This window comes from Euprymna scolopes, chromosome 13 (assembly GCF_053919585.1).
Source record: "Euprymna scolopes isolate OS-2025 chromosome 13, ASM5391958v1, whole genome shotgun sequence".
In the NCBI taxonomy this organism is placed as follows: domain Eukaryota; kingdom Metazoa; phylum Mollusca; class Cephalopoda; order Sepiida; family Sepiolidae; genus Euprymna; species Euprymna scolopes.
The window spans coordinates 1766974-1794098 of NC_136494.1; positions in this window are offsets into that span (position 1 = coordinate 1766974).

The window sequence follows — 27125 nt, forward strand, 5'->3', positions numbered from 1 at the left end:
TGCAATTTTGTGTGATGCGCTACCGAAGCCAGAGAGATATACAGTTTGTGAGGTTTGGAGAGGCCATATAATGAAGGAATATTGGGGGTGGTATTTAATGTATAATGTCTAAGTTTTGCTGTTTTTTATAAGTTTTTTAAAAGACATGTTGAAAGTGTCAATACTTCTATTTACGGTTTTTAAATCAGTGTTGGTGTCTGTCTGTCTGTCTGTCTCTCTCACTCCTCTCTCTCTCTCTCTCTCTCTCTCTATATATATATATATATATATATATTTATATATATATATATATATAAAAGTTAAATTGTCTCTGTGTGTATCTGTATGTGCACATTTCTATACCAAACTACTCTGTCAATTTTCAGTCTACAGACTCGAGATTTGACATAAAGAATATTAAGATTTGTGAAAATCTTTTTAATCGGTTTGCGGCCAGAAATATGGCTGTCAAAGGGTCAAAGTTCAATTATTTGACCTTTGAAAACTCTATCAAACTCATCTACTAATTTTGGGTCTAAACACTTGAAATTTTAGATATAGGTTACTTGGACATAGATCAAACTTTTTAATTTGGTTTGATCTCCAAACAATAAATGTTAAAGGTTCAAAATTGGGGTCAAAGTTAAAACAGTTTTATCTCTGCGGTCTTTACCTAATTACTAAGCCAATTTTTGGTCTAAACATTTGAAATTTTACATAAAGTGTATTCAGATATGAGCAAGCTTTTTAATCCGTTTTTGGCCGAAAATTTGGCTGGCAAGGAGTCAAAGTTCAAAAGAGATGACCTTTGCGGTCTCTAGCAAACTATGTAGCCAATTTTGGGGCTAAACATGTGAAATTTTGCACCCTCAAGGTCAGTGTAAATTTTAGGGTTTCTTTGCATATTTCTACTGATCTACATTGAATTATTCTCATTTATTTTTCTGAGTCTTCCATTTCTTGTCGCCAAATTTCTGATGATAATTCCCATTGTACATTGGGAAAATCTATGTGATCGGTTTTCGGCCAGAAATTTGGCTGTTAAGGGGTCAAAGTTCAACGATTTGACCTGTGAGAACTCTACCAAACTCCTCCGACAATTTGGCGTCTAAACACTTGAAATTTTAGATATAGGTTCCTTGGACATGGACCTAACTTAATAACTTGATTTGAGCCCAACGCAATAAATGTTAAGGGGTCATAATAGGGGTCAAAGTTAAAAACACTTTGACCTCTGCAGTCTCTACCAAATTACTCAGAAAATTTCTAGTCTAACCATTTGAAATTTTACATAAAGGGTATTTAGAGATAGGGCAAGCTTTTTTATCGGTTTGAGTCGAAAATTTTTAGTTACCAATATATAAATGTATGTATATGTGTATGTTGCATGTCTGCCTAAAACTTTAGACAGAGGCGACAGATTTTACTAAGATAAAAACCGTTTTGAAGCTCGACTCTTCAGACGACAAATATCGAAAAATTGGCTAAAAACATTAATATATTTATCTTCAACTAGGCATTTTTCTACAGGGGGTCGCTTTTTTCGCCGATATTTTTGAAACATATCCTCTCTTTTCGATTGTCTAGTTTTAATTTAAGCATAAGTCACTTCAGCTGGACGTAACCGCAAATACGTCAGGTTTTTTTCCCCCGTTCTTTTCCTTTTTCGCGGTATGGGTTCGAGCCTGCCTTCCTACTACCACTTTTTTTTTTGCTCAATATACATATACAAACACTCGGGCAAAGCCGCGCACCCATGCTAGTATATATATATATATATATATATATATATATATATATATATATATATATATATATATATGAGCAAACAGTTAATGAAATATGTTAAAAAACACTTTGAAATGAGTTAAAAACATATTTAATCTGAAAAGGAAACACTAGATAAGTGGATAGTCCTTAATCCGCGGATTAAGGACTATCCATTTATCTAGTGTTTCCTTTTCAGATTAAATATGTTTTTAACTCATTTCAAAGTGTTTTTTTTTAAAGATATTTCATTAACTGTTTGCTCATATTATAAGCTCTATTTCCTATTTGGTATTATCGAGCTTTTATATCTGGCTGAGATAATTTTATAAATATTAATTCTTTAATATTTATAATTTACTTTAATTTTACCATCTTGGATCATTTTGGTAAATTCAATTGTAATTTTCATTATATATATATATATATATATATATATATATATATATATATATATATATATATACTTAAGATATACATATATATATATATATATATATATATATATATCTTAAGTATACTTTCAGCAAATGCATAACTCTTGTTTCTCTATATTTTGTCCTTTAGTCCCCACATTCAAGGAGCGATATTTCTGACAAAGAGCGGAGAATTGCTGTTTTCTTGGTTAGTATCAATTCCATATAACACTTATCGTTGGCAAGTTTTGGAATTTGAAGTAATATTTTTAGCCCTTTACATCAATTGGCTTCATGCCTATTTCGGAAATAAGTCCATTTTAAGGAGATTTGATTGATATTTATCAAATTAAAACACTTCTTTAATTTTTTTTTAAATCATAAATGTGGACTTTAAAGAAAATGAGAGAAGAAAAACAACGATATTAATCAATCTTATCACATGCAATAAAAGGTTGATAAAATTGAAAATAGATTTTGAAGAACAAATCTCATTCGATTATTCTCGTATAAATTACATGTTCTTCTCCATGTAGAAGTTCAATAATCGTAGAAACTAAACCTATATAAAGGTATATAAGAGAATATAAAATTAAGCCAAGTCAATATTGATTGACGCGTACAAGTGAATCGATCTGATTGTTAGTTTCATTTTACTTTATTTTCTTTTCCTTGCCAACCTTTTCCTCAACTCCATCTTCGCATTTCTTTTGGACACGCCCATTTCACTTCCCCCCTCTCCTCATCCTCCCACTTTGCGTGTCGCCAGTTCCAGGTCATTCGGTGCAAAATAGTTTTTACGAAAAACACGTACAGATTTATTAAGATGTTTTTTTTTGCATTTTCCTTTATTTTAAATATATAATTTTTTAAATATAATTTTCGTTTTTTTAAACAGAAGAATTATCTGTTGTAGGAGTTTATAAAGAGGAACACATGGACTGGAATGTATTTGAAAAAAGGGGAGTGGAGGGTTGTTTATATGTCGGATCGAAAACAGGAAGAAAGTTGAATTAAAGTTAACAGAATATTTTTAAAAAATAGAGAAAAGATGAGGAGAACGAAGAAAGAAAGGGAACAGAGAGAGAGAGAGAGAGAGAGAGAGAGAGAGAGAGAGAGAGAGAGAGAGAGAGAGAGAGAGAAAAGGGAGATGGTTATAGAAAGGAAAAGGAAATAAAGAAGAAGTACAGGATTACGAGAGAAAATACGAGAGCGTTATTAAGAAAATAGAAAGAGATAGAAAGAGAGAGAGAGAGAGAGAGAGAGAGAGAGAGAGAGAGAGAGAGAGAGAGAGAGAGAGAGAGAGAGAGAGAGAGAGAGAGAGAGAGAGAGAGAGAGGAATGAAAACCAGTGACAAAAAAAAAAGAAATATAAACACGAAAGAGTGGGAAGAGAGTGAATTCATCAGCCTGACGAATTCTCACAAGGATGAAATGCGGAAAATTCTGTGTAGTTAAATCGAAAAATTTACTGCCTAGCTCTACTTATGTATATAAAATATATATATATATATATATATATATATATATATATATATATATATATATATATATATGTAGTGGAGATTTAGAAGGCTATCACAATGCGAGGAATGAGATATAGTCGGTGTTGGCGAGAGAAGACGAAAACAAAATCAAATCAATAAGTACACACATATATGTCTATATATACATATATTTATTCAGTTGCATTGAATACAAATGTCTTAATTTTTATGTCTGTGACAATATCCATAATATATTTCGAAAAAAATCCCCTTTTCAAATGGTGGACGTACATATATATATATATATATATATATATATATATATATATATATATATATATATATATATATATATACGAGAGGTGTTCCAAAAATAATGCCTCTTATTCTATACTAGCTGGCAGCCCGGCGTTGCCCACTCGTACAATACGCTTAAACATGGTATTTTAATTTATGCAGATTACATGCTTAGTATTATAGAATCAATCTTCTATTTGTTATTATATATTTCGAGAATAATTTCTCCGGTAAACTAATTCGCAAAATAAATAAATATATAGGAAAATAATAAAAAAATAAAAAATAATAATAATGGTAATGTTCAACAAATTCTGTCTGTGTTTGTTTACAATATTACGTCGGTCGATATTTGGGCTTGATGATGAATGCCCCGGAAAAGTAACTTCTAATTAATGTTTAGTTTAAAAATATGCAAATGAAGAAATCATTTGCGACGATTTTAAATTATAAGTCTTCTTTTATTGTAAATTGGACTCATTAATAAGAAAACATTAAAATAAAATGGTGAGTAAATTCGGGCTTTAACACGTGATCATTTAATCTGTAGTTAAATGCTCTTCCACTGAGCTATACATTCCCGCAGGAGGAGGTTCTACAAGAAAAAAGCATTTAAGAAAGATCGAATAATTTTACTAATTTTGATAATTTGTTTATCATTTTGTTCTCGCTGGCGATGAGGCATCCTATCGGATGCCAAACATTCACCCGCTATTGCAGACATTCTAATCGAGAGATATTTTAAAAATGTTAATCGTTCTTTAAGTGTAATTGTTTGAATCTCTCTTGCATTTGGTTCACCGGGTATATTTTTTGAATTTTTTTTTTCATGAGTACGGTTTTTCATACAATTATTGGAATGATAGAGATCTTCCTAAGATTCCAGTTTCTTTTCATGTCGTACAAAAAGCTTAATATTTCGTTATTTCCCTCTCTCAGCTCTGTTTAAGCCAGCACCACTGAAATCACTAACTTCTACTACGATTGCTTTTTTTCTCCTTGCCTCATATATCTGTGTCAGGTTTTAATAACTCCGTTTTTTAGGCGTGAAATTAATTAATTATGAACTTTAGAATGTTTTATAATAATTACACAATTGAAATGAATGGCCCTCGTCTTGGGAAAGTTCCATGTTTTGATAAGTTTCTGATACTGACCTTCACTCCTGATCTGAAATGGAATACATGCATCAAATCTGTTGCCAAGATCGCTGAAAAAATGGTTGGATCACTCTACCACCCAGTAGGTATCTCACTGCCGATGCAATCCTCTATCTGTACAAGAGCCAAGTTACCTAAAATGGAACACTGTTGCCACACCTGGGCAGGAGCTACTAGCATGCCCTATCTTGCCTTGATAGAGTTCAAAACCGGCTTTGAAACTTAGTACGTGATGCCCTTTTCTCTTCCTTGCAATCTCCTTTCCACAGAAGAGACGTTGCGAGCCTGCCTCTACCGTGTCGTTATTTTCACGGCAAGTGCTCGACTGAACTTCAATTTATGGTTCCTCTTTGCCAAACTTTCACAAAAATACACTCGACTAGTTGCAACCACTATATACGATCTCCGTCACGCTATATCTGTGATTAAATCTAAACGCAAGTGCCTTGAACAAAGCTTCTTTCCCAGAACTGTCTGTCTGTGGAACAGTGTTCCGGTGGCCTGCTTCCCGGTTGAATACAACATGGTAGCCTTCAAATCCAATATAAACAGGTTTTTGTTGAGCCGTCACGTTAAATAATCCAAACTCTGCCCAATCTAAACCAGTAACTATTACTAAACTACCACTTTACATTCATTAACCCTTATCATCGAGTGGCCTTCGGGCCTTGATAAGTGGTGACTTCCAAGTAAAAGAAACTTAAAAAGAAACAGAATCCCGAAAGGTTGATCGACCGTGTCAAACAGCTAGATAAATTTTATACTAGTTCAATCCATATATTTGTTGCTTCGTTTGTTTGACGGTATAACTAAACCCATTTAGTTGTCCAAATAGAAGCGCTAGTAAATAATTGCTGAAAAGGGCACCCCTCTATATAACATCACATGGAACGGACAACCAGTTTAGCAACATTCGACCTCATTACATAGCAAATCGTTATTTTATTAATGTTGCGGTGAAATTACCTGTGTTACCTACAAATGAACTGATCCATACATAACAAATACCGGAAGACAAGGCATTAATGTGGGGTCAATATCCGGTGAACCAACCGACAAACAACGCACACTTTTGTATGTTCTTGTTAATATATTTTGCTAATCTATTTCTGTGTTCTGTTTTTATTATAACGATTTAAACAGGTTTATAACAATTAACAATTCCCCTTTTTCCATATGTGTGACCTATTTTAAGAAGGCTTGCGAAAATGGACATTGTAGTTTTGTTCAGCTTTCTAGATGAATTAATAAAAATCTTTTGTACCGGCCCGATGAAGGAAGAAACAGTCTCTGTCTTCTACTATATGTTAAACATTGTAGCTTTATTTTGCATCTTGAAAGAGAAGAGGGTTTTTATTGGTCATTTTGGAAAATGTTTTAATTTTGCGATTTTTGTGATTTTTTTTGTGTATTTTAAATGTGTACTACTTATATCAAATGTCGCATTGTATTTCTGTATTTTTTCTTTTGAGAGAGAGACAGAAATATATATATATATATATATATATATATATATATTAAGTAATGTGATTGATAATTTAAAATTTAAAAATCAAATTATAATTAAATTAAAAATCTGTTTCATAAGAAGGAACAACAACAAAATCAATTATCTGTACGATCGTTTCGGAAAACAATGTTTTTTATTGTGGTAGACATCAAGTTACGGACAATAATTATTACATATAGTTTTTTAATAAGCAAGGTCTCCTCGTCAGCAAATTTTGAAGGGTTTTTATTAAATTTAAAAGACACCATAAATAAACCTAGCATTAAAAGCAAGGCAGATGTATCTGAAAAAAATTGAAATAAAAGGCCTGGATTTAAAATTTATAAGAAAATTAATATGGGTTAGAGATAGAAAAGAAATAGAGTAAAATATAGATTTGAATTTAAATTATAAGTTTGCTTTAAGTACCACATTAGAAATATATGCATGCATATATATGAAAAAAAATAGACACATATATACATATACATAGATATATACATGTATATACATAAAAATATATAGAAATTTACCTTTTAATTTTTCGCCTTTAGAAATCAGGAACTATGGTTAAAATACTCATTTAGATGTTTGCTATAGCTTTTTACCTTATTGAATGATGAATTTTAAATAGGGGGGGGATGAAACGGATTTTTAATTTAATTATAATTTGATTTTTAAATTTTAAATTATCAATCACATTACTTAATATTGAATTAACTCTAGGATATTTACCTATCGAGCTTATTATATATCTAAATTACAACGAGCACTTTCTCTTTCCTATATTTAAATTAAACTAGTAATTTCACTGTTACATTGAAATACACTCAGCTCTTTAGACTATTGTTCTAATCTCCTTTAAATTATATATATATATATATATATATATATATATATATATATATATAGAGAGAGAGAGAGAGAGAGAGAGAGAGAGAGAGTATAATTTTTTAACAATTTTTTATTTGAATTTTTTGGTTGCAGTCAGTTAACTTACTTTTCCAATTTCCGGCATAGCGCCACCGGAAGCGGCGAGAAGGTAAATCATTTCCTTTACATTCATTGTTCCTCAGTATTTCTATTGTGAAACGATTTATTCAAATAAAATAGAAGAAAAGAAAGTTATTGAACACTGTACAATAAAAATAATTAAAATTAAACCGATAAAAATAACACAATTAGTCTTTAACTGTACTTTAATAACAAAATTAAAAAAAGTTATTTTATTTGAAATTTTAGAAGAAATATATGTTAATAAAAGTACACACAACACAGACACACATACAGTCACATACGCACGCACGCACACACACACACACACGCACACACACACACACACACACACACACACACACACACATATATATATATATATATATATATATATATATACACACAATACAATGTTAATATTTTCCAAAGGTAAAGTAACCAATGAAGTTTAACGAGATAAATACAAGAGAGCTCAATACGAAGGAGGGCAAGATTTGTTTTTTCATAAGCAATAATATGCTGCTACACATATATGAGCATGTTTCGGTCAACTAGTTACTAGCAACTAGAGACACAAACAAACTTTGATTTCGTATAAGTTGTATCGTCTGAAGAAGTCTCTAGTTGCTCGTAACTAGCTGGCCGGAACATGCTCATACTATTGTGTGCACAAAAAAACAAAAAACAAATAGAAAGTATATATAGGAAAGTGCATTTTTACCTAAATGTCAGTTGGGAATAATTTTCCCTTTTACCAATTTGGTACCCCCAAATAGGGAGCATATATTGTTTTCAAAATGTAATTATCCGCTGACACGTGTTTCGTCGTCTACAACTAATCAGTGTGTCTGAATTTAGCGAGATTCGAAATCGGGAACCGATGGAAAGAAGCCTAAACTTCTACCACTGAGCTATCTCGTGCGACTGCTAAATATTTCGCGACATACGTAGATGTTATTTATTTGTTTCTGCTTTTGCGATACCTTTTTGAATAAATTCAATTATTTATAGGAAATTGCATTTTTACCTAAATACGAGTTGGGAATAATTTTCCCTTTTACCAATTTGGTACACACAAATGGGGAGCGGCATATGTTTTTAAAATATAATTATCCACTGACACGTGTTTCGTCCTCTCCGACCAATTTAGGTATATAGAATCAGAGATTACAGTTAGAATATCTGCAGTAGAACGGGTTTGCCTAAACCATAAGTTTAGCAGCTGTGAGGTGGTAGACTAGAACTTGATTAATTATGGCCTCAAATTTTTGCGAAAAGAGAGAGGAAGCTAAGCGGGTGATAATTTAATAGGCTAGTTCTTTCGCCAGAATTCTTTAAAACTGGTACTAACAAGCAGTTTTCCAGCAGTCAGGAAAGCAAGATTCGTTGCCACTTGTAAAGTTTGGAGAGAACTGGAGCAACTTCAGCGAAGCATTTTTTAATAGTACCGTCGGGATGAAATCAGATCCATATGCTTCTGAAGTGTCTAGGTGTTTTACGACATCATGTAAATGAAAAGAGGTTATTTTGAGATTATCCAGTGTGGTGTCAGTTCGCAGAGGAAAATCTGTGAGGGATGGTTTTTTGCGTCCAAAATAGAGTTGGAGGCAAACCGACGGCCAAGCAGATTAGCCTTCTCGATTGCTGTGCAAACAACTTCAAGATTGTTGGATTGTGGGGGACTTGTTGATTGCCCATTATTTACCACACTGTTATAGATTTTCCAGAAATCACGAGTTCCTAATTTCTGCGCATCAATGCGTATTCTGCTGGTATCGGCATATTATTTCTTAGCTATGGCTATTTCCTTCTTACAATTACTTCTAGCTTTAATAAACTTTTGTCTATTTGTACTGGATTTATGTCGAATAATCTGCGGTGTACATGCTGCCTTTGAGCAATGGTAGCTGCGCACGAAGAATTAAACCATTGGAGAGAGTGGGGTTTGGTATAGAACAAACATGTGATTCAACATGTGATTAAATTGCTGCTTTGAATCAATCATTCAGTAGTCTTAACAGTGCACTGCTCCGCAGGAAAAGAAAAGATAATTCTCCACAGAGCATCTCTGACGTGATCTCTGATGGCATCCCAGTTAGACCTTTTTAGTACCTTGTTATTCTGAGCAGTGTCTCTTCAACTTCAGTTTGAGAGTTTGTGCTGATGTATATTTATAGTTTCATAATTTGATTCAGTTAATAATTTAATGACCAAACGATAAAACGTACATTTAATTTTCAAAATCCTACTTTAAGAAATAATGTGGTTAACATCTCGCCCTAAGCAAAAACGGTAGTAAACATATGAGAATAAAAAGTACAGCAAAACATGAAAATAAAAATACTCCTGGGCAACACTGGCTATGAATATCTATCTATCTATCTATCTATCTATCTATCTATCTATCTATCTATATGTGTTTCTCTCTTTATCTATCTATTTATCTATCTATTTTTTATCCATCTATCTATCTATCTATCTATTTTTTTATCTAGCTATCTATCTATCTTTTTATCTATCTATCTTTCTATCTATATATCTTTTTATCTATCTATCTATCTATCTATCTATCTATCCATCTGTGTTTCTCTCTTTATCTATCTATTTTTTATCCATCTATCTATCTATCTATTTTTTATTTATCTATCTATCTTTATCTATCTATCTATCTATCTATCTATCTATCTGTGTTTCTCTTTTTATCTATCTATTTTTTATCTATCTATCTATCTATCTATCTATCTATCTATCTGTCTATCTATCTATTTTTTTATCTATCTATCTATCTATCTTTTTATCTATCTATCTATCTTTCTATCTATATATCTTTTTATCTATCTATCTATCTATCTATCCATCTGTGTTTCTCTCTTTATCTATCTATTTTTTATCCATCTATCTATCTATCTATCTATCTATTTTTTATTTATCTATCTATCTTTATATATCTATCTATCTATCTATCTATCTATCTATCTATGTTTCTTTATCTATCTATCTATCTATCTATCTATCTATCTATCTATCTATCTATCTGTGTTTCTCTCTTTATCTATCTATTTTTTCCATCCCTCTATGTATGTATGCATGTATGTATTTATTTATTTTTATCTATCTATCTATCTATCTATCTATCTATCTATCTATCTATCTATCTATCTATCTATCTCATTTAAACCTTCTCGTATTTTGCATATACTTGTCAAAGCTAAAATGTCTCTTTTCTAGTTGTCTCTTGTCTCGTTCATCATTGAAGCCAGTTGCTTTGAATCGTTGTTCATAGCTCATAGCAAATACTTTACTCGACTCTATTCTTTCTGACTCCATTTTGTATTTTTCTTCTGGACACAACAGGGGAGCAGACTAATTAGACTCGATAAACGTCTTTTGCGCTCAGCGAATAAAGTGAAGTCAATTAAAGTTTGAAATGTTTTCCATCACAATTACGCATTTTACGAGACGAGTTAGATCTGCGAGGAACGATCCGGTGACTATGAATAAAACAACAACGAATAAATGCATGAGAATCGCTGCATCACTCAGTCTTGACATGCGTCCATGCAATGCACGCGTATAAGCGTGACAAACAAAAAAAAACATATACATATTTCAGCGTTACTAACAAATAAACATAATTTGGAATTTCGTTACAGACAAGCTAAAATGTAATTTTAAGCTTAATTGTGACAGACAAACCAAAAAGTTACTACATAGTTAAACGTTACAGAACAATGAAAAAATATTTCAGGTTTCGTTACAGACAAGCTAAAATGCTATTCCACACTTTGTCATGACAGACAAACAAAAAAGCTACTGCATAGTTCAGCGTTACAGAACAATGAAAAAATATTTCAGGTTTCGTTACAGACAAGCTAAAATGCTATTTCACACTTTGTCATGACAGACAAACAAAAAAGCTACTGCATAGTTCAGCGTTACAGAACAATGAAAAAATATTTCAGGTTTTGTTACAGACAAGCTAAAATGCTATTTCACACTTTGTCATGACAAAAAATCAAAAAAGCTACTGCATATTTCAGCGTTACAGAACAACGAAAAATATTTCGAATAAAGTTACAGACTAACAAAATCCTATTTTAAAAAGTTAATCTTGACAGACAGAGAAAGTTAATTTATATTTCTGCGTTACTAACCACTTAATTATTTTGAATTGCATTACAGATAAAAATTATGTTATTTCAAACATAATTATGATGGATAAACGAAAAGCTAATTCATATTTGAGCATTAAAAAGCAACAAAAAAGTATTTAAAATTGCGTTACAGACCAAAAATAATGCCGTTTCAAATGTAAGCGTGACAAACAGACAAAGAAAGAAATGTAATTCGTATTTCCGCGTTTCATAAATATAATATAAAATATGTAATAATATTGTTATATATAATAATATCATTATATATAATAATATAAATATATAATATTATATAGTATAAAATATTTTGAATATGTTTCACTCGAAAAAAAATGCTATTTCAATTTTATCAATAATAAATAAAGAAAAAAAAATAATATTTCACGTTACAGACCAACTAAAAAAATTATTATGAATTGCATTGCAGACCAGCAATAATGTTATTTATAACTAAATCGTAACCAACAAGCAATGGAAGTTAATTCTCATCTCAACGTTACAGGCAAACTAAAAATATTACAAATTTCGTTACAGACTAAAAATTGCTATTTCAAACTAAAAATCTTTATAGAAAAACACAAAATGATAATTTATATTTCATTGTTACAGACTAAAAATGCTATTTAAAATTAAATAAAATAGTCTATTTCAAGCTTACGCGTAACAGGCCAATAAAATTTTTATTTAAAACTTAAAAGTCATGAATGAAAAAATTGTTTCATACTTAAAAGTTACAAATGAACAAATATGCTTTTTCATATGTTAAGTGCAATAGACCATACAAAATACCATTCCAAACTTTGAATGAAAATGCTGTTTAAAACTTAAGCGTCACTGGTAAACGAAAAAAATTTTTGAAACTTACATTTACAAACTTCTGTAGACAGACTAATAAAAATGTTTTTTTCATGCGTTACAGAACAACAAAAAATATTTCAAATAGAAGCGTTATACATTAGCAAAATTGTATTTAAACAGTAAATGTGACAAACCAATGACAATGGTATTTCAAATTTAATGTGACAGACAATCTAAGATGGAATTTACACTAAATGTAACAAACCAACGAAAATGGCATCAATTTGGTATTTAAAATTAAATGTGACAGACCAACTAAAATGGTATTTCAGATTTAATAGGACATACCAACTAAAATAGCATTTCAAATTAAATGTGACAGACCGACAAAAATGGTATTTAAAATTAAATGTGACAGACCAACTAAAATGGTATTTCAGATTTAATAGGACATACCAACTAAAATAGCATTTCAAATTAAATGTGACAGACCGACAAAAATGGTATTTAAAATTAAATGTGACATACCAACTAAAATGGTATTTCAGATTTAATAGGACATACCAACTAAAATAGCATTTCAAATTAAATGTGACAGACCGACAAAAATGGTATTTAAAATTAAATGTGAAAGACCAACAAAAATAGTATTTCGAATTAAATGTGACAGACCAGCTAAAATGGCATTTTAAATTTAATGTGACAGACCAATTAAAATGATGTGATAAAATTATGTGATAAACAAAAGAAAATGGCATTTCAAATTAAATGTGACAGACCAACTAAAATGGTATTTCAAATATGATGTGACAGACCAACAAAAATAGTGTTTCAAATTAAATGTTACAGGCAAACTAAATGATATTTCAAATTTAATGGAACTGACCAACTTAAATGGCAAATCTAATTAAATGTTACAGACTAAAGAAAATGGTATTAAAAATTTAATATGACAGACCAACTAAAATGGTATTCCAAAACAGATATGACAAGCCAACTAAAATGATATTTCTAATTAAATGTAACAGATAAACAAAAATTACCATTGAAAACTTAATGTGAATGAAGAATTCAAATGGCATTTCAAATGAAATGGTATTTCAAACAATATGTGGAAAACCAATGAAAATGGTATTTCAAATTTAATGTAATAGACCAATTAAAATCGCATTTCAAATTAAATATGACTAACAAACTAAATGGTATTTCAAATTAATGTAATAGACCAATTAAAATCGCATTTCAAATTAAATATGACTAACCAACTAAATGGTATTTCAAATTTGATGTGACAGACCAACTAAAATTGTATTTCAAATTAAATGCGACAGACCAACCAAATGGTATTTAAATTTGATGTGACAGACCAACGAAAATGGTATTACAATTACAAACTAAAGATGACAAACCCCAAAAATGGTATTTCTATTTTAATGTGACAGACCAACTATAACCGTATTTAAAATTGAATCTGACAGACCAACGAAAATGGCACTCCAAATGAAAGTCTGTCCTAAAGGAGATACAACATTTATTCACATCTGTCAGTATCCCCGTAAAGTCACGATACATATAGTATTGTTGTCATATCTGGACATGTACATCAACCACTATCCACTCTTTTGTAGACAAGATTTAAAAAAGAGTTTCTGACAATCTATGTTAAACTAAAGCCCATGTTGCACTAATGATTCCCTGGTCTAGTTTTACACGTACTTCCACGGAATGTGCTCCGATAAACTTAATGCTCTTGTACCCCCTTAACGTAAATACATCTGACCCAGCTTCTCTCAAGTAGTTCCCCTAACCTTGAATTTTGCTCCCTGATGACCTTAAAAACAAATAAAGAAAAAAAAACAAACAAAACAAAACAAAAAAACAAATAAACAAACAATAAAACAATAAAACAAACAACAACAACAACAACAAAACATTTACCGTTGAAGTTTTATTTAGAGCGATGGATTTCTTTTCGGATTTAATTGAGGCGGCGAGGTTTGTCTGACTTGCTACTTGTTGTCTCGGTCCCTGTCACCAAATTTAATTGATTCTCCCTAAGGCTAGACAAAAGATACGTTAAAAAACAAGCAAATCTTTTTCACCCCCAAACAAGGCATTTTGCCAATTTTAATGTAAGGATATATAGGGCGAAACGATAAAAGTGTCGTCCTAAAGAAAACAACCCAACAACTTTATTTTAAAACTTTTATTTAAAAAATCAATTCAAATAACTTGATTATGTAGTAGAGCTGTCATCTATTCAATATAGCCGCTTTCAACCTCAATCACCGCCTCGATACGGGTCTGGAACTAAGAGCATGCCATTTCCAAAAGCGCCGGCGGTAGCTCGGCGAATATTCAGCAGATGGCGGCGATCAGGCTTTGTTGTTGTGGCAGGTTATGTTGGTGATGTTTTCGATCTATGACCAAACGAAATAGTCTAGTGGGTCAGGTCGGAGGAGGAGGTTGGCCAGTGAGAGAAGGGTGCAAAATCATAGCACTCCTTCTGCATCCAAGCCTATGTCTCTTTGAACTTGTGGGCTAGCTGCGAGTCCTGCTGTAACATTCAGTCTTCCGGCAGCAACCTGATTGCACTAGGGAATTACCACACTCTTCAACACGACTTCGAAGATGTGAGGTGGCATGATGTTGCCCTCACTTGAAACCACTTCAAAGACCATAACCATGGCCGGAAATTTTATCGAGCTGTGTCCTCAAGCGTTGAACTGTCCGGATTTTCATTTTGAGGGTGCTGGCAATGGTCATGTTGCTATAACATAGATCAGTAGAGAGCATGAGTTGTACAGCGGCGCATCTCCGATCTCGCTCGTGTAACATTGTGTCACTTTCAGACATGATAGAAGGCATCTATCGCTCTTGGGATTTGTATAGTCTGCAACAAAAAAGAAAACGGAAATTGAATTATGTCTTTTCTAGGGCGACAATTTTAGAGTTTCACTCTGTACTATTTGAAACCGTGTATAACAGGGGACTGTGTGGGGGTGAGCAGCGAGGTGTCTATAGACGAAAGATTTTCTATTTTCTTTCTTTTCTTGATTCTGTCAACCGCCAAGATAGACAGATGCGTCGTCGTTTGTGTAAGTCACGCTTTGCTTTATTTTCGCCACATTTCCTCCATATATCATCATCACAATAGTGCAGCTGAGTATAGGCCTCTTTATCTACATTACATTTAAACTTCAACAGGTTAGTAAAGTAAGAAAATAAGATACAGGGAAGGAATTAAACAATGTAGCAGTCCCAAGAAAGCATCTAGAGACCTCAAAAGTGAAAGGGGGGATTTTGTTTCTTTCCGATTTAGTCGAGGTATGTACGTCGATGGGTCAGAAGTGCTTGGCGTTCATCAGAGCACACTCCATTAAAGTACCTGTAAGACAAGTACAGGAATGCAACGTTGCGGCGATGGGACAGAGGTTAGAACTTGGCTGATAATACGAGACTTAATTAAATTTGAAACTCTTTTTGGACTTTGTGTGACGAGACAGATATATATATATATATATATATATATATATATATATATATATATATATATATATATATATATATATATATATTGGTTTATATAAAAATGCATGCACACTAGGCTTTATTACAGAGTAAAAGACTGTGTGCTTCTTTTTTAATTTTTGAAACATTTTGATAAAAATTAGAAAACTCGTCACAATCATTTTGTTTTGTGCTTTTTATTTTTTATTTTTAATGCTTAAAATATAAGTAAGAAAAGAAAAAGAAAAGAAAAAGGAAAGCTAATTTGTTTCCTTAGTAAATATTAGGATGGCCTTGACAACGCGCGTAAATAATACGCGCATCTTGGCGCTATTGTTGTTTGTAAAGCGCGCGTGATTCTCTCACAAAGTGGAGATGTTTTCTTGAACAAACGTCCCGTTAATAAACGTAGACAATATCTAATGATGTTTAATCAACGTTCTTCATGAAACGGACAGGTTACGACGAAAATAGTTTTAAACTGATTTTAAACGCGTTTTTATTTCGGATCCATCACATAAATCCATATATATATATATATATATATATATATATATATATATATATATATATATATATATATATATATATATATATAAATCCATATATATATATATACATCTATATCTATATCTATATCTATCTATCTATCTATCTATCTATCTATATATATATATTTATAAATCCATACATATACATATATATATATATAAATCCATATATATACACACATATATATATATACATATATATCTATATCTATATCTATCTATCTATCTATCTATCTATCTATCTATCTATCTATCTATCTATCTATCTATCTATATATATATATATAAAATAAAAATTACCATTAAATTTAGCAAAATGATCCAAGATGGTACTTATTTCATATATATATATATATATATATATATATATATATATATATATATATATATATATATATATATATATATATATATATATATATATATATATAATGAAATAAGTATTACAGTTAAGTTTACCAAAATAATCCAAGATGGCAAAACTAAAGTATATTATTAATATTGAAGAGTTAATATTTATAAAGTAATCTCAACCAGATGTAAAAGCTCGATAAAAACAAATAGGAGACAGAGCTTATAATAAGAGCAAATATTTAATAAAACATGTTTTCAAACCCATGCTAGTATATCTATAAAAGTGAACGTGTGTGTGTGTGTGTGTGTGTGTGTGCGTGTCTGTCCGTGTGTCTGTCTTTGTACATTTCCCTTCGCAATAACTTTGTCAATTTTAAGTCTACAGACTCGAAATTTGATAGACAGGGTACTGAGATGTGAGAAACTCTATGCGATCTGTTTTCGGCTAGAAATTTGGCTTTCGTACACACACACACACACACACACACACACACACACACACACACACACACATATATATATATATATGTGTGTGTGTGTGTGTGTGTGTGATAAATTAAAGTATCATGAATTTAACAGTTGTCCTGTTTTTAAATCTCTGAAACAGCTACATCGTAAATAGCTGATAAACCTCGTTTTCTACTTAACAATTTAAGTGATGTGTTATATTGGTTTTGTAGGTTAACTTTGTTGTTACTGTGACATTTTCATACTTCGCTAGCGAGCGTTTTCATATTTGTTTATGTTTTGGAGACTGGCGGGAAACAAGTTCAGCATCGGTGCAGACATATGGGTGTCTCGCTTTCATTACTTACTTTACCTCACTATTTATTGTTGTATATGTACATTGTTCATATGTCATTGTCTTTACAATATGTCTCAGGAGCGTTATGTTCTTTTGTATTGCAGGCTGTACCTTGCGTTTAAGTTGAGTAAAGCTTGGTCTGCACAACCAAGTTTCCTTACCCTACAACAATTTACTCAACTTACGACCAACCATGGAGAAAGTGCTCCAGCCCACGCGCTTAGACATCGACCCCAGCGCTCCGTCAGCAGTGAAGGAGTGGCGCCACTGGTACAGAACCTTCAAGCACTTCATTGAGGAGTGCGGGGATAAGGCTCCAGATACGTTGGGACGTTAGTCAACTGTGTGACCCATAATGTATTTGAGTACATTGAAGACTGTGAAGACTATGATTCTGCTATCTCTACTCTGTAAAAATGATATGTAAAAACTCCCAATGAAATCTTTGCTAGACACCTCTTAGCAACTAGACAGCAGAAGCCGGGTGAATCCCTTGACGAGTTTCTCAGAGAACTCCCGTAAGTTAAGCAAGGATTGTAACTTTAAGGCTGTGAGTGCGGAAAAGTACCGTGAGGAATCAATTCGCGATGCTTTTATCAATGGCATTGCCTCAGACCTGATACGCCAACGCCTCCTTGAAAGTGACATCTTGATCTGCAGGCTGCTTACAACAGAGCCTACACACTAGACCTGGCTCAGCGTAATGCTGATGCCTATACTCCATGGACTGCTCACACTGCTGCTGTAGTTGCTTCACGGACCTCGGAAGGTTCTTTGACGACTACTACTGAGGAGGGTGGAGCTCAGGAAGTGCTGGCATCTGAGAAATCAGCAGTGGCTGCAACCTGTAGTAATATATCTATACACTTGATTTAGTCCCAACCATAGCGTATAGGAGGTTTTGAGATACGAGTAGATTTCCTTGTTTTCACAGTTCAAGTGTTGGAAGTGTTCATATTAGGATAAGGGAATGCGAAGGGGAAGCGTGAATACTCATCAACCACTGTCAGCATATAAGGTTTACGTAAAGCAGTGGTAAGGGTCCCTTGAAGTCAATGCTGAGCCACTCCATCGGTTGTGTTGCTTTTATTAGCCTCCCTTCTGCAAGATTGTAAAACCGAGGTTTTAAGTCTGCACAGATCCTGCAGGAAGCACAAGTCCTCTTCACTTCCTCTGTGGAAAAGGGGAGATTTTTTGTTCTCACAAAATGCAGCAGTCTGCTTACTCGATTACTACGATTAAAAAATTGTTATTAATGTGGCAAGGAGGGGGGAGAAAATAAATCAATAAATAAAAAAAGCGGGGGAAATTACATAGAAATCAAATTAAGTCCTAAGAGATTCTCCTTTTGCTTGCAAAGAGAAAGTCTCAAGGACTTAATAAAAATGGTTTCTAGAATTTTTAGATGAAAGGGCGAGTGCGACTTACTCAAGATCGTAAACATGCCAGCAATTAAATTTGTGGCACACGCATGGTCATTTATAAAGTGATCGCAAATCGAAAAATCATAAATATTACTCAGAACATCCGAAGGTGAAAAATTTGCATAACGAATCTTTGATGGTACGTGTTGTTTTAAACATAAATCCAATCTTTGCGATGTCCGCACAACATACTGCGCGCTGCAACTACATTTGAATAAATAAATAATAGAATAATAGAGAAGAGTCTGACATAGACGACCAAATATTGGTATTGGTTCCTATTTCTTAGATTTGAAACTGAAGGCACTGATATTATTCCGATCTTCTGTAACACACACAGACACAAATTTTCACATATCTATCTATCTATCTATCTATCCATCTATCTGAATATATATATATATATATATATATATATATATATATATATATATATATATATATATATAAACGGGTTCTACTTCTATTTTAGAAACCATGACAATTATCAAATTATTTAAGTGTAAATAAAATAAATACGTATTCGATACATTTGAAGCAAAAAAAAAAAAAAAAATAACAACAACAATATTACAAAATAAACAGATATTTATTTTGTTTGAAATTTATATTAAAATTTATAAATATATTTCGAAGATACACTTCGTCTTCAGTATGTCTTTCTTTCTTTTTTTTGCCATGTTATTGTTGGAGCATAGAATCAGTAAAAGTCCGTTTGTTGTTTTTATGGTAGTTTTTTCAAATGTCGGAACAGTGCGTTGGTCACGCGGAATTTACTTATACTGATTCGATGCTCCAACAATAACATGGCAAAAAAAAAAAAGAAGACATACTAATGATGAAGTGTATCTTCGAAATATATTTATAAATTTCAATATAAATTTCAAACAAAATAAGTATATGCTTATTTTGTAATAATGCGTTGTTTTGGCTTCAAACGTATCTAATACGTATTTATTTTATTCAAAATCAACCAGCGCTTCTATCAAGGAACACGAACCCTAATATTTAAGTGTAATTTCAAGAACTAAAGTAATTTGAACCCCCCCCCAAAAAAACCAAAAAACAAAAAACAAAACAAGTGAGTTAAAAATATATATTCATGGAAACGTTGACAATTGAATCATTCTAATCCAAGAGGATAATTCTTTAATTACTGTTTTTGTCGTTTTTGTTTTGGTCGACATAAACTTATATTTACTGGTCTAAAATCATTTTCTAATCCAATAGAGTTGCTTATTGGCTTCAATATATTTAACACCAGGGACCTTTTTTTTCTATATTTCTTCAGAAACTACAAACGTAAACTATCTTTTTTTATTGCATACAGGTGAACATAACAACGTACGTTTAAGCAACACACGTGTATTTTCTATTCTAGATGTATAAGTTTATCTTGTCGGTTTTGTCCGAAATCCAGCCCCCTTAAATAGAGGTCCTCTCTAACCACCGATATCCATAACAAATAACACCCTAACCGAAAATTATCCCTTCAAACTTCTCCGCTTAACATTCACAGGCAATATGAAATGGAACAAATACATTGAGGACATTGCGAAGTCTGCTGCAAAGAAGGTGGGTTTCACTCTATCGTGCTCTAAGACTACTCACACCTAGGAGTATCTTGTACCGCTACAAAGCCACCATTCGCCCATGCATGGCGCATTGTTGCCACTTGTGAGCTGACTAGTCTCCCCCTCTTGGATAGGGCCTTCAAAAGAGACTTCAATCTAATAGCTTCTACTTTGTCAACTAAGCTTGTCCCATCGCCTCAATGTTGCATCTCTATGCCGGTTTCACAAATATTTTAATGCAATGTGCTCTGATGAACTCGTTGCACTTGTGCCCCCTTGACGAACATATCCCCGACAAACCTGCTTAGCAACAAAATCTCACCTCTTCACTGTTGAGGTCCCTAAATACAAGAAAGCTTTATACTCTAATAGTTTACGATGCTAGAAAGTTTTCTATTCTAATAGTTTATTCCCAAGAACAACTAGACTTTGGAATTCCCTTCTTTCTACTTGCTTCCCTGACTGTACTGATATGCAGAAGTTTAAGTCTAACGTAAAGCAATATCTTGTTCATCTTTTCTACGCATGGTTCCAAATAGTGGCGGTTAAGGGAAAACATTAGTAAAAAACAAAAAAAGCAAAAAAAAAAAACAAAAAACAAAAAATAAAAAACAAAAATAAAATATTGCCTCAGTTTAAAATAGCGTAAGAACGATTAAGCAGAATCGGAAAGCGGAACTTTTGGCGTACCGGAATCGTTAGCAGAATAAAGGTTGAAAGTTTTTATTGACACTAGGTGTGAAGAGGACTATAGTGAACCTCTCAGGGAAGAAATACAGGCGCAACGTTTTCTAAAGATGGAACATTTTTTGAAAATCTTGAAACGTTCTTTTCGTATTTTCTCATATTTTTTTCTACATTCAAGGATTATAACTCTTCAATGGGCAAAAAAAAAAAAAAAAAAAAAAAAAAAAAATGTAAGATCCCCGGAATCTGTCGACACTTATCCAGCATCCTTGACAACGACCCGACGTTAGACGCAGTCAAAACACTATTGTATTGTCTCGATCACTTACGAAAGGGTTACGCAGATATGAAAAAAGACGATGAGGGGTTTCCATCAACGACGAGGTGTTTCTTAATGTCTTCGATTTGCTGTTATTTGTCTTTTGTTGAGACTTGCCAAAATATAAACACGTTGAAAGCGCGCGAAAAAAAAAAAAAAAAAAAATAACCCACCAATAAACTGCAACAAAAAATAGAAAAAATGAGATCAGTCTAAAAAAATAAAGGGAACACGATTAACGCCATTACATTCCTGTTTAGTGGAGACAACAAAATATATAAACTATATAAAGTTTTATACTGAAAAAAATCTTGTCAAGTAAGATAAAGATAGATTTGAAGTATCTGAAGTTTTAAAAACTTTCGGTGTGGAATGAATTTTACCGATCCACAATCACGACACAGAACGCGCACGCACACACACACACACACACACACACACACACACACACACACACACACACACACACACACTCTCTCTCTCTCTCTCTCTCTCTCTCTCTCTCTCTCTCTGTCTCTCTTCGGCATCTATGAACCTCAACAATGAAAGGGTCAGAATTTGCTTTTTGTCGGGTTAATCAGGGGTATATAAAGCGGTGAAGTACAAGTGCTATGACTTAATCAGAGCATATTCAATTAAAGTACTTGTAAAACAATCACAGGGATGCGACAGAGGTTGGAGTTTGGCCGATAGTGTGGGACCTTTTAGATTTGAGACTCCATTTTGGACCCTATACAAGGGAGGGATATATATATATATATATATATATATATATATATATATATATATATATATATATATATATATATAGAGAGAGAGAGAGAGAGAGAGAGAGAGAGACTAGTAGTCAATGCACCAGCCGAGGTGTGACAACAATCCTAGTGCCTTTGTGGAAATATAGAATACTCTCAGATGTGAGTAATTTTCTAGCACGATAGACAGAGCTTGCCTTCTTTGCAGCAGCCTTTGCAATGTTCTCAAGGTATATTCTCTAATTCATGTTGCCTATGAATGTTAAACCGATGAGTTTAAATAATAAGCTCTTGGGTAAAGTGTTAGTTGTCATAGCAATCAGTGGTTGAGAAGGTTATTTTTGCAATTGTTAAAGGAAAGAAGCTCTGTCTTAGTAGCATTAAATGTTACCACCCATTTACAGCCGCATTCTACTAGACTGGAGCTCGTTTCATTGCATATTGAAGGGGACAGCTCCCGGATTTAAGTTAGAAACGAAGTAATTAGGGTTGAAGATAATAATTATTAAAGGAAAATGCTGGAATCGAACTAAGTATCAAAAGTAAAAATGAATACATTATTGTCATTTAGATACGATTCCAAGAATGCAGTGGAATTATCCATTGTAGTTAGAAATAACTATAAAAACAAAGTTAGGTCAGAGGAATAATGAACAATCAATTAAGGAATTCCTTTATGTCGCGAGGACACATGTTGGAAGCATATTCATGTATATGTGCATCCCATGCACATGTTGGTCACGTTCTGACATCACAAAGAAATATAAACTCAATATATACAGTTATGTCGAGACAGCGAGGAGTCAAAGTTCAGTTCGACTTGAATTTGAGAGGGAGTTAGCCTAAGCTCCTTCAAGAAGACGAGGGGAGGAGGAGAAGACAAAATGTAGCATCAAATTCTCATCATTATCATTACCAGCTGGAAAATAAATGTCTTTATCTTCGTTTGTCATCAACCGCAAGGTAATGTGTTTTGTCTTCGTCGTATAATGAACTTTATATGAAAGTCTTTCCAAAGTGTAATTGTATCCCCCTCATCAATAATGTATCTTCTCTGTGTTTAAAAGAATTGTCCATACACAATCTCTTCATCTCTATAATCTATCATCTATTATCAATGACCCCTATACTCCCCGTAGTGTCATCATTCACGGACCTATTCCACTGTAGATTGAAGAGAAGAATCGAAGTGCGAATATACATAACACCACCACCACCACCACCACCACCACCACCACCACCACCACCACCACCACCACCACCACCAATAATAATAATAATAATAATAATAATAATAATAATAATATCAGAAATGAGAGAGAGAGAATTGGAAAGGAATACCCCAGGAGAAGAAGAAAACTTCTTGAAACAAAATTATATAGCAGAAACCTAACAAATGGCATAAATACAATAGCAGTATCACTAGTAAAATACTCCGAACCGTTCAAAGGGTCGACTAAAGAAAAACTGAGACAGCTCAATCAGAAGACCAGGAAACTTATGACCATGAATAACGCAGTACACCCGAAGGTCGAAGTTGACCGACTCTACGTAAAAAGGAAAGACGGCAGGAGGGGACTGGTTAGTATAGAAGACTGCGTGAATGACACCAAAAAAGAACTAGAAAAATATATAGTGCCAAACACTGAAAGAATAATCATAGCAGCGAAAAAGTCAATAAAAAAGAAAACAGAAAAAGGCAAATGATAAGAAAAGAAAAATGGAAAGAGAAACAACTACACGGAAGATTCATAAGGATGACAAAACATGGAAATAACAAAAACACGTGGACATGGATGCGAAGAGGACACATAAGCCAAGAAACTGAATCTCTAATAACTGCAGCACAAGACAACTCGATAAGGACCAACACATAAAAGCAAAGATCGACAAAACACAAGAAAATAGCAAATGCAGACTCTGTGGACAAAGAAACGAGACGATAAATAAGTGAATGCAGCAAACTGGCCCAAAAGGAATACAAGAACAGACACGGTTAATTGGGAAGGGTAGTACACTGGGAATTATGAAAACGAACGTACAGACAAGTGGTACAAACATAAGCCGACAACAGTACTTGAAAACGAGAATCACAAAATCCTAAGGGACATGGACATACAAACTGATAAACTTATCCAAGCAAGAAAACCGGACGTCGTAATAATTAACAAGAAAGAAAAATTCTGTCAAATCGTAGACTTTGCTGTTCCAGCTGACCACAGGTTGAATATCAAAGAAAAGGAGAAACAGAACAAATACACAGAGCTAGTCAGAAAGCTGAAAGGGATATGGAAGATGAAGAAAATCAAAATAATACCTAGGAAAAATCCCGAAAAACTTTGAAAAAAGAATAGGAGAAATTGGAATCAAAGGAACGGCTGGAAAAATACTACTAACAACAATAATGAAAACAGCTGAAATATTAAGAAAAAAAAAAACCCTTGAATGTTGAACCTAACACACAGGAGCTACAAACGCGGGCAAGACAAACTGCTGCAAAGTCAAAACACAAAACACTACATCGAACCAAGAACACTGAAGCAGCATATCTATAAGTTCTCTAACTTAATCCAATCCCCATCCTCCCATTGCTGCATCACTGCTCCCCCCCAAAGTGAGACAAAATAACCAAGTAGAGTCTAGGAGGAAGGAAAGGCCGAGGAACGGACTAGGCCTCTGCCGGATAAGTGTAAAGAGAACTGGGACCTTGGGGAAGCTTATTGCCACTCAAATTCCAGTGAAGACCATTAGCCGCTGCGAACGAGAAATCAATGGCAAGCTGCTGTTACGATAATGAAAAGTACTGAAAACCTGGGGAGACTTGTTGTCACTCAGATTCCAGGGAACACCTTAGGCTGTTTTCAAGAAAAGATCTTTGATGAACTGTGTGAAAGCTTCTTGTGAGCCAATAATAATAATAATAATAATAATAATAATAATAATAATAATAATAATAATAATAATGATAATGATAATAATAATAATAATGATAATAATGATAATAATAATAATAATAATAATGATAATAATAATAATAATAATAATAATAATAATAATAATAATAACAATAATAATAATAATAACAACAACAACAATAATAATAATAATAATAATAGTAACAGCAACAACAATAATAATAATAATAATAATAATAACAACAACAACAACAATAATAATAATAATAATAATAATAATAATAATAATAACAGCAACAACAATAATAATAATAATAATAAAATTGCAACCCAAATTCAAGTGAAGACCAAAAGTCGCTGCTAACGAGAGATCAATGGTAAACGGCTATTGCAATAATGCAAAATAATTTGCAAAGGTAATCGAAAAAAGTGGAGAGGACTGGAAATCAGGAAAGACTTATTGTCACTCAGACTCCAAGGAACACTGTAGGTTGTTCTTAAAGAGAATTCTTTGATGATGGTCTGTAAAAAACACCTAGTGAGAATGTAATACTAATAAGACAATAATAATGACAACAATATTAAAGAACTACTACTACTACTACTACTACTACTACTACTACTACTACTACTACTACTAATAATAATAATAATAATTCTGATTTCGTTTATCAACATCTCTCTGGCAAGCGATGGGATCCATTTCCAGAGGATTTCCCTTAATCGCGGCTTCAAACTAGGGGGTTCAAAGATCAAGGGTTTTCCGAAGGATGTTGGTGGTACCTATAATTGTAGAGGTCTGAAGGCCGCCTTAAACATCGGTGATTTGTAGTTTTTTCAATTGTCCTTCCAGACAACTTGATACTACTCCTAGTGTACCAACTACGACCGGGATTATTTGTGTTTTAACCCCGTGTATACGCCTTATCTCCAAGGCCAATGGAGCATAATTGCTCCATTCTCATTCTCCTTCTCTCTTACATTCATGTCCCAGGATACTGAAAAGTTTACAATCTGCCAGCTTTTTGAGACCTTGTCAATGACGACCAAATCCGGACGATTATGTTCAAATTGCTTGGTCGTTATGACACTTTTGTCCCACCATACCCCTACCTTGCCATCCTCACTTGTTCTCACTTCATCAAGCACCTCCTCAAACCATTTTCCAGCACACTTCACCCCAACCCTCTTACACACCTCCCAATATATCCGGAGTCTCATGCGATCGTGTCTTTTGCGGTACTCTCTCTGGGCCAGTCCACTACCCCCTGCTGCAACGTGCGCAATTGACTCTGAGATCTTACCACAAATCCGGCATTCTGCAGCAATTTCCTCTCCTAAAACCACTTTTTTTAACAATCGTATTCCTAATGCCTGCTCTTGTGCTGCACAAACAAAAGCTTCAGTACTCTTAGCCAGATACCCAGCGCTAAGCCATTGCCATGATCTTTCATCAGCCACTTCTGCTATATTCTGGAAGAACCTTCCATACATTTTCTTCCTAGCCAGTTCCTCTGCCCTTTCTCTATCCATACGTTTCACATACTCAGCCTTGGTCTCACATACCTCCACTTCATTGGCCACAACCTTAATAATCCACTCCCCACTTCTAACCACATGCTCCTTCAACGACATCTCCTCGGTTCTAACACAATCTTTTACACTTTTCAATCCTCTCCCACCATCTTTCCT